Consider the following 8,082-nt stretch of genomic DNA (forward strand, 5'->3'; position numbering starts at 1 on the left):
CCCTCTGAGTGTGAATAGATTAATGTGGAATTTGACTTCGGAGCGCCACGATAATTGTGCGCCTTGTCTGGATCTAATATTTCCTATATGGTGGGTAACGCCACCACCACACTTTCTTGAAGATTTTGGTCTCATGATTGCATTATCTTCATATTTGGTTTGTCTTCAACATTGATTTATCATCAAGGTTAATCTTCGTAATGTTGTTTTGGTCTTCGCTGGGCTATTGTGTTACCCCCGGCCCTATATCTACGCGCGTCACACAATTTCAATTCCACGATGTGGTTGGAAAAGAGAAAAGGCCACCGCCGCCGCTTCCTTCCCCCATGCCGGCGGCCTCTATCCTTCCCCGATGCCGGCCGCCTCCCTCCACCACGCATCGCCGTCCTCCTTCCCTGACACCGACCGGCTCCCTCCACCATGCGCCGCCGTCCTCTCCTTCCCTGCCGCCGGCCGCCACCCTCCTCCTTCCTCAGCGCCGGCTGCCTCCCTCCACTACGCATCGCTCCTCCTTCCCCGGCGCCGGCCGCCTCCCTCCCCCATCGCGCAGCCAACCCGGGAACCCGGACCCCCACCGTGCCGGTGACCCGGCCACCCAGTCACCCACCATGCTGCCGCCCCGGCCACACGACCCCCATCGCGCCGCCACCCCAGCCACCCGGCCCCCATCGCGCTGCCTCCCTGGCCACCCGACCCCTCATCGCGCTGCTGCCCCGGCAACCGGATCCTTACTACGCCTCGTTACCCCCGCCACCCGGCCCAGCGTCGCTCCATGTTATCTCCTTCGTGATCCTGGATGTTCTGCTACAGTCCTACTGTGACATCCGCCATGGGCCACTACTACATCAAATATCCGAGTGAGTTGTAGTACAACTTGAGCTAGACGAGAGGGTGATAAATTTAAGAAGAATCAGGGACGTATGCGTGTTGTGCCATTGATCTTTCTCTGAATAATGCTTTCTCTGCTATGGACAGATGCCTTCTCTATAGATAAGGGCATATGACACTCTGTGCTCTGAAGGTGCTTGTTGATATGCCAATGAGAACATATACATTTTTCTGCAGGTTTTCTTGTTAATTTATGAGGGATACCACAAGTACTATTTTTACAGAAGTTGAACTAGGATATGAAGTTTGATGGATGTGGAGGTTCTTTTGACCTTGAATTTTATAAGAGTTCAGCTTTTACTTGACTTTCAGTTCAAAATTTGCATTCTTGTCAGTACATCAACTTTAATGTGTAGAACATCAAGGAAATCTTGAAAATTATATGTGCACTCTATGTATTTTTCTTATGCTTACAAGTATTCTGCACTCATACCGTTATGCATACGTTCAGGTCGCGTGTGGAGTTTCAGATATAGGCAATTGAATTAGAGCACCAAGCTCTCACCCATGTAATTTGTAGGGAAAACATAATAAGTTCTAAGAAAATAAATATAGAAGTTCATATTTCGAAATAAATGAAGTATTTGGGAACTAAATGAAGTATTTCAAAGTACAGAACTTCTATTTAGGTTTCTTTTGTGTACTTCTAATGTTACTGTGCATGAACATGTCGTTATTTTTACACGTTTTCCATGATTATGGTCATTTCGACCTTGACAAATTTCATTTGCTTTTTGCCGTTCATCTTACAGGTCGAAGGAGCTCCCTTCAGTTCAATGGATTCAACAAAATAATCCATGATGCCTACTAGAACTTGCATGTGTGTTGTGGCGTGTGTGCTGGTGCATGCCTGGTGGCTGATGCGGCGTGCGAGCATGTACATAAATTGAGCTGAATTATCTCCAGTAAGTGAACTCAATGATCTCCTGTATCAGAACTACCGGGGAGATGCATCATGTACAAAAAAAGGTAGGATCTTGAGGTGTTGCTGCTACTTCTTTCTTCTCATGCCCTACTGTTGCTCCGTTCGATTCCATGCTACTTATATGAAAATAATTGATGGTCTAGGTACTTGTTGAAATGCTTATGAGAACCAATTTTTGTTGTTTGGTATTTTTGATGTTAGTGAAAAATACGAAATCCTTTTACTGCCCTCTTTCTTGTCTCACTCATTCATATTATTATATGTACACAAACCCATGTCATCCTGAACTTGTTATTATTATTACTGGTGCCACAAACTAGTGTCTTGTTTTGCTAATGCCGATCCCACAGTCGCTGCCGTCTGCGCCCCACATCCCCGTGCCACCCGTCGTAGGCTCCTGCTATGCAGAGATCCAACAAAGATCTTTTTTGGTTAATTTTTGGTCAGCTAATATTTCGGTGACGTGCTCAGTTCAGTTTCTTAATTTACTTCAGTGCAATTTCTTATTTTTGGTTCAATTCAAATTCTTATTTCAGCTTGGCAAGAAGAATATCTTGCTGTAACTTGTCTCGGCTTTATTAGTATCCTACTTTCCTACAAAAGCGAAAGCATAATGTTGTTTCACGTCATAAGGTTTTCTCTGAAACATAGGGGGCCTAAGATAATGAAGCAATATAAACTCTATTGTATCATCAAGATCTTATCATGATACTTATTTGAATAATTCATCCATTTTGTTGGGGTTGAACCTACCGGTTCTAGTGTTCAAATTTATTGAGCTTCTGACTTCAAATTCTGAACATCTTATGTTACTTGTGCATACAAGGGGGAAACTGATTCTGAACATCTATCGAGGCTCCTTGCTAGATATCAGCGTTAGAGGGGAATAGACACCGTCATTGCCCCGCGCCCATAGACTTCTCTTCTGCAATGCAAGGTTCATGTTCCTCTTAAACATTCACACGAAAAAGAATAGAGCTACTCCGTATACATTATGCGTCGGTGTCAGAACATGTTATACTAATTAGTAAGTTCAGGAACTATGTTCCAAACTGATCTTAGACAAGGAGACAGGGATATAGTGATAGAGCGTTGTGTTGTGTGCTGTTAGTTCAGAAAAGTTCAGGGAAAAAAGCAGATACTCGTCATGGGTTATGAAGTAGATAGAGTACATAAGATGGCTACCATGGTCTATGAAGTACATGCAAAAAGGTGCCACCCGCCGTCGGCGCTCTCTTGTCGTGACGTACAGGACAAGCAACGTGACTAAGTGAGAAGGGTCAGCATTAGTGGGAGCAGGGTATGGATGAGGAAGGAGCAGCAGTATCTTCACTGCTGCTGCTGATTCATTTCCATCCCTCTCTCACATGTGAAGGTGAGCTTCATAATAGAGTAGCTAGACCTATCCGCCTTTCGTTTTCTGAATTTTGCTCGGAGCTAGTAGTACCTAAAAGGAGGAAGCTGGCAACTCCGTTTACCTAAACATGTATAGCACGTGTCATGCTGCAGAAATTTGTTGGAGCTGGATGAGACTTTTGCCGTTCCCCTTGTATTCCTTAATATAGTCAGTTCACGTTTTAAAATCCTGTAAGGTTAGATATATTACCTAAAAAAGTTTAAAAGTAAAAATTCTGTAAGTTTAGTGCGTGCGCGCCTAAAATTCTGAGCTTCTTGTCCAGTTATACTAGTACTGATGAATATCGAGTTGATTGAAAAATGTAGTTGATTCCTGAGACCCTTGCTAGTCCTTCTATATACAGAAAAAAATCATTGTGAGAAGAGAAAAATGTTGCTCTAGTTAGTTCCTCTTGCAGCTATATCATGTACAAGCTCTTGTAGATACAACATGTATAGGCTCTCGTTATTATATGCCTATATCAGCACTTATTGTTTATGTAACTAAATTATGTGTAATTTCTTCCTGTTCAAGCATGTTTATATGCCTAGCTATCCCATGTGCTTTTGGTTGTTTTTTCTTGAATATATATTGACGGTCCAGGCCTCCCTCCATCTCGCACCGCCGAGCGGCCTCACCCCATCTAGCAAAATGGTTTTTGCCAGAATCTAGATGATATTTAATGCAGATACCATAGTTTCACCCTATTTTTTGTTCTAATTATTGCTGCATACCTCTTTAAAAGAATGTTCCGTAAATGTTTGTGAACATTGCTTGTAGGTATTCATGTGGAATTTAAAACAATGACTGTTCTTGTAGGACGTTTGAAGATTATCATGGAGCAAGTTCAAGAGATTAGTTTCATGAAAATAAATGTGATCTTTTGGGATTTCGCATGATCCATAGCCATCGGTGGCAACAGGCGAGCAGTTCGAGGCCTCCTGCATGAGTCGCCCATTGTCTTCTATGCGTGCTTGTTGTCTCTACACATCTAGCATCAGAGTATCTCCTCCCCTTGCCGCACACACATGACGGGCGGTTGAGCTACTGTTGTTTGTGATTACTGGTCATGACTCTTATGTTGTCATTGGACAAAGAATTTTTTCTGTACTCTGTATTTGCAGGACATTTAGCAAAATATTGTTGTGTTCTGAGTATTCTGATGTAGGCGAAAATGGTGACCATTTAAACATCAACCCGAATTAAATGAAACTAAGAAGTTTTACTTTCAGTAAATGGGTGAACCCTAGATGCAACAAAGCTCTGCTATTAGCTGTGGGGATTATCAGTTCATGTGTATTGTGTTATTTTTGTCGGTTAATGTATTTTCTGGTTTGTCAGGTCGTGTGCAAGTTTGTTATCAGTTCATGTGTATGTGTATTCATGATCACTCCTATTGCTACTAGCTATCAATCAGACTGTGGTATTACTGCGTCCGCTTCATGTAATTAGCCCCTTTGTTGGGTGAATCTCCTACTACTTGCTAGCTTTGGAATTGTAAAACCATAATAAGTTCACAATTTAAAAAGTTGTAAGTTCAACACGACGTCTCAGATAAATTTTAGGAAAAAGGTCAAACAAAAAGAAACCCCACAGGAGTTCAAATGGTAAAAGTTCAAGTCGTGGAATGGGAGAAGTGTAGAACAATGTTGAAAAAAAAAGTTAGAGTTGAAAAAAATAAACACACAATATTTTGTTTAAAACAAATGTCATTCAGTTCAACAATATAAAATCATGCAAGTTCAAGGACGATGATATCGTAAACCGTTGAAAAGTTATGAGGAAAATGATACCGAAAAAATAAAGTCTAGTATGTGAAAACACGCTCAGTACAGAACCATACGGGCATCCGTTCAAGTATTCTTTTTTCAAAACCATTCAAAACTACTGTAAAATATACCTCAGTACAAACACATTCAAAAAAATTCTGTCAGATGAAAGGAAAAATGGTTTAATTAAAAATATTGATCAGTACGAGTTAAAAACGATGGTCCGTTGGAAATAAAAGAAATGACAAAAATTCAAATTGTAAAAGTTCAAGCAAAAAAGAAACCCCATGCAATTCAAATGGTAAAAATACAAGTCGTAAAATTAGAGAATCTCAGAACATCATTGTAAAAAAATGTTGAGTTAAAAGTAAACATGCAAAACATTTTCTTTTTGAAAAGAATAGCTTTCAGTTCAACGATATAAACCATGCAAGTTCGGGGACGATAATATGGTAAAGCGTTTAATATTTACGAGTAAAACTCTAACGAAAAAACATAGTAAAGTCGAGTCTATGAAAGCACATGTTCAGCACAAACGCATACTGAGATCAGTTCGAGTACTATGTTTCTAAAACGGAAAAAATTGCACAATCGGTATCACCGTATTCAAAACTACTATGTGAAAAATACGTCAGTACAAACACAGACATAGATCAGTACAAGTACTCTGTTTTTTAGATAGGAAAAAACAACATGATGGGTTTCACCTTATTCAAAATTACCCTTAAATGGTTGCGAAGTAGAGAAAACGTTCAACATGACTAAGTTTTACATTTTCAATAGCTATCCAACGGTATATTATTCGCCCCATTTCGACAAACTTCTTACAAAATCATGTTCGAAATCAAATTTGGCCGTATCTAAATTTGAGTTTAAACCATAAGTCGAGGCGCATCTTTTTCATCTTTATTATTTTCTCTAATTCGTTACGGTTTAAGAGCAGTTTCAAATTTACTAAATCAGGGAATTCTGTTTTTCAAATTTTTTGAAATTTTCGGTACCGTTTTCGCTCCAGTTTTTTAACCGTTTGTCGAAATGAGGCGGATGATATGCCATTGGAAAGCTACGGACGAGGCACAACTTTCGTATGTTGAAATGTTTTTGAGGTTTCTTCCGGTTTTTAGTTACAGACGAGGCGAAATTTTACAAACCGCTGGTCGAAATGATTCAAATTATACGCCGTTGAAAAGATATCGATGAGGCGCAACTTTTTCATGTAGAACACTCTCTCCAATTCCTTACGGTTTAGGAGCAATTTTGATTTTAACGAAATGCGGACACTCTGTTTTTTCGCGACACCAAAATCGTCGTATGTACTGCATCAGACAGAAAACCGCACTTCTTTTAGACTAAAAATTGCACTTCATTGTACAAACAAGTGCACTACATGATTTTTTTTGTGGGTTGTAAATTTTTCTAAACGAGGTGGAGTGCACTTCATGTCAAGTGTTGGTGAACCGCAATACTATGAAAAGGGAACCTCGAGACTATCCATATACGAGCCATACTACATCAGACAGAAAACCGCACTTATTTAGACTAAAAACCGCACTTCATTGAACAGACAAGTGCACTGCATGATTTCTTTTTTGTGGGACGTAAATTAAACGAGGTGGAGTGCACTGCTTCAGACTAAAAAACGCACTTCATCGGACAGACAAGTGCACTGCATGATTTGTTTTTTGTGGGACGTAAATTTTTTCAAACGAGGTGGAGTGCACTTCACGTCGAGTGTTAGTGAACCGCAATACTATGAAAAGTGAACCTCGAGACTACCGTAAACGGGCCGTGACACAACCAAAAGTGAACTGCTTGAGCTTTTTCCAAACTCAATATTTTTTACGTGCGTAGACCGGGCGAGTGGACCGCAGGGACTGAGCAAGTGAACCACATGTAATGAGAAGTGAGCTGCTTTCTGAGGTGTTTTTGTTTCGGATCACCAAGTGAACCACGAAGGAGTTTTATGGCGAACTTTGTGAGGGAACAAAGTGAGCTTCAAAACATACAAATCCATTCATTATTTTTACACAGCCATCCAGTACATAGCAGAATCAACGACGGAGTACCCAACTGTACTGCACTAGGCAAAGACTTGCTTATGCAAAATTACCATCCATTTTTCTTACTACAAAATGAACTTCAAATGCACTAGGAAATACCCTTTCTCTCCGGGTTTCTCATAAACAACAAAATGAACTTCAAATGAACAATGACATTCTCTTTCTTTTCTTTATTGAGTGCACTGCAATTGATTCCTAGAAACAAATTATAAATGAGTGAGCTGCAAAGTGACACATGTCGGTGATGGTGTACTACAGTATGGTCACCATGTCTTGTTGGGCCTCTGCTGCCACTAAACTTCCGACGCTAGCGCAAGAACGATGAGCGCGAGAGCTACACTGGGTTGGCCGGATAGCATGACCAAACTACAGAAACCTCGCTGCAACAAAAAGAGAGCCGCAATTCGTGCACCACTGAACTGCACGCCACACTCGCCCGCACAACAGCTCATGCTTGTTGGAAAATGGACATCTTTCATGAGCTGGAGGCAACCAAACTAGAACTGCACTGCACTGAAATGCAACAAAATCGTAGGTCCAAATTCTGAAAAACGCAAAAAGTAAGCTTCTTGCCGCAGCGCACAGGAGACAAGTGCGTACCCCAAGGGAGTGCACGCCTGCATCCCCACATCTGGACTGCATGAGTGCGTTGCCGGCGGGTGGGCATAGCGGCACTAGAGGAAGGCGGCGCGGGGCGGACTGGTGTCCGAGCGAGGAGAGGAGGCATGGGGTGGGAGGGTGATAAGAGCAGTGTGGATCAGGGGCGGGACAGAGGCTGGACTACCCTAGAGAGGAGAGGGTATCTCGTCGGATCACCTCGATCCCGCTAGCTGCAGTTAACGCAGAGGGAGGTCGCGGGTCGTCAACGCAGAGGAAGGTCGGGGGCCACGGGGAGAGCGATGCGAGAGGTCTGGCGCTGCCACTGGACGCTCCAGCTGTGGGCGAGGGGCGCCGCCATCGAGGGAGATGAGGAAGAGGGTGGAGCATGCCAGTGAGAAGGGGCACACCGCTGAGGTGGGGGAGGAAGTTAGGAGGAGGTGGGGG

At 42.2% G+C, this 8,082-nt stretch overlaps 1 long non-coding RNA gene across 1 annotated transcript; it reads left to right on the plus strand.

Moving 5' to 3' along the window:
* Positions 1 to 293: 293 nt before the first annotated feature.
* LOC119359533 lies at positions 294 to 4,361 on the plus strand. Its single transcript, XR_005172584.1, has 3 exons — positions 294 to 857; positions 1,641 to 1,857; positions 4,029 to 4,361. It is a non-coding gene; the product is annotated as an uncharacterized LOC119359533 (long non-coding RNA).
* The last annotated feature ends 3,721 nt before the right edge of the window (positions 4,362 to 8,082 follow it).

The sequence above is a fragment of the Triticum dicoccoides genome, chromosome 2A (assembly GCF_002162155.2).
Source record: "Triticum dicoccoides isolate Atlit2015 ecotype Zavitan chromosome 2A, WEW_v2.0, whole genome shotgun sequence".
NCBI lineage: Eukaryota > Viridiplantae > Streptophyta > Magnoliopsida > Poales > Poaceae > Triticum > Triticum dicoccoides.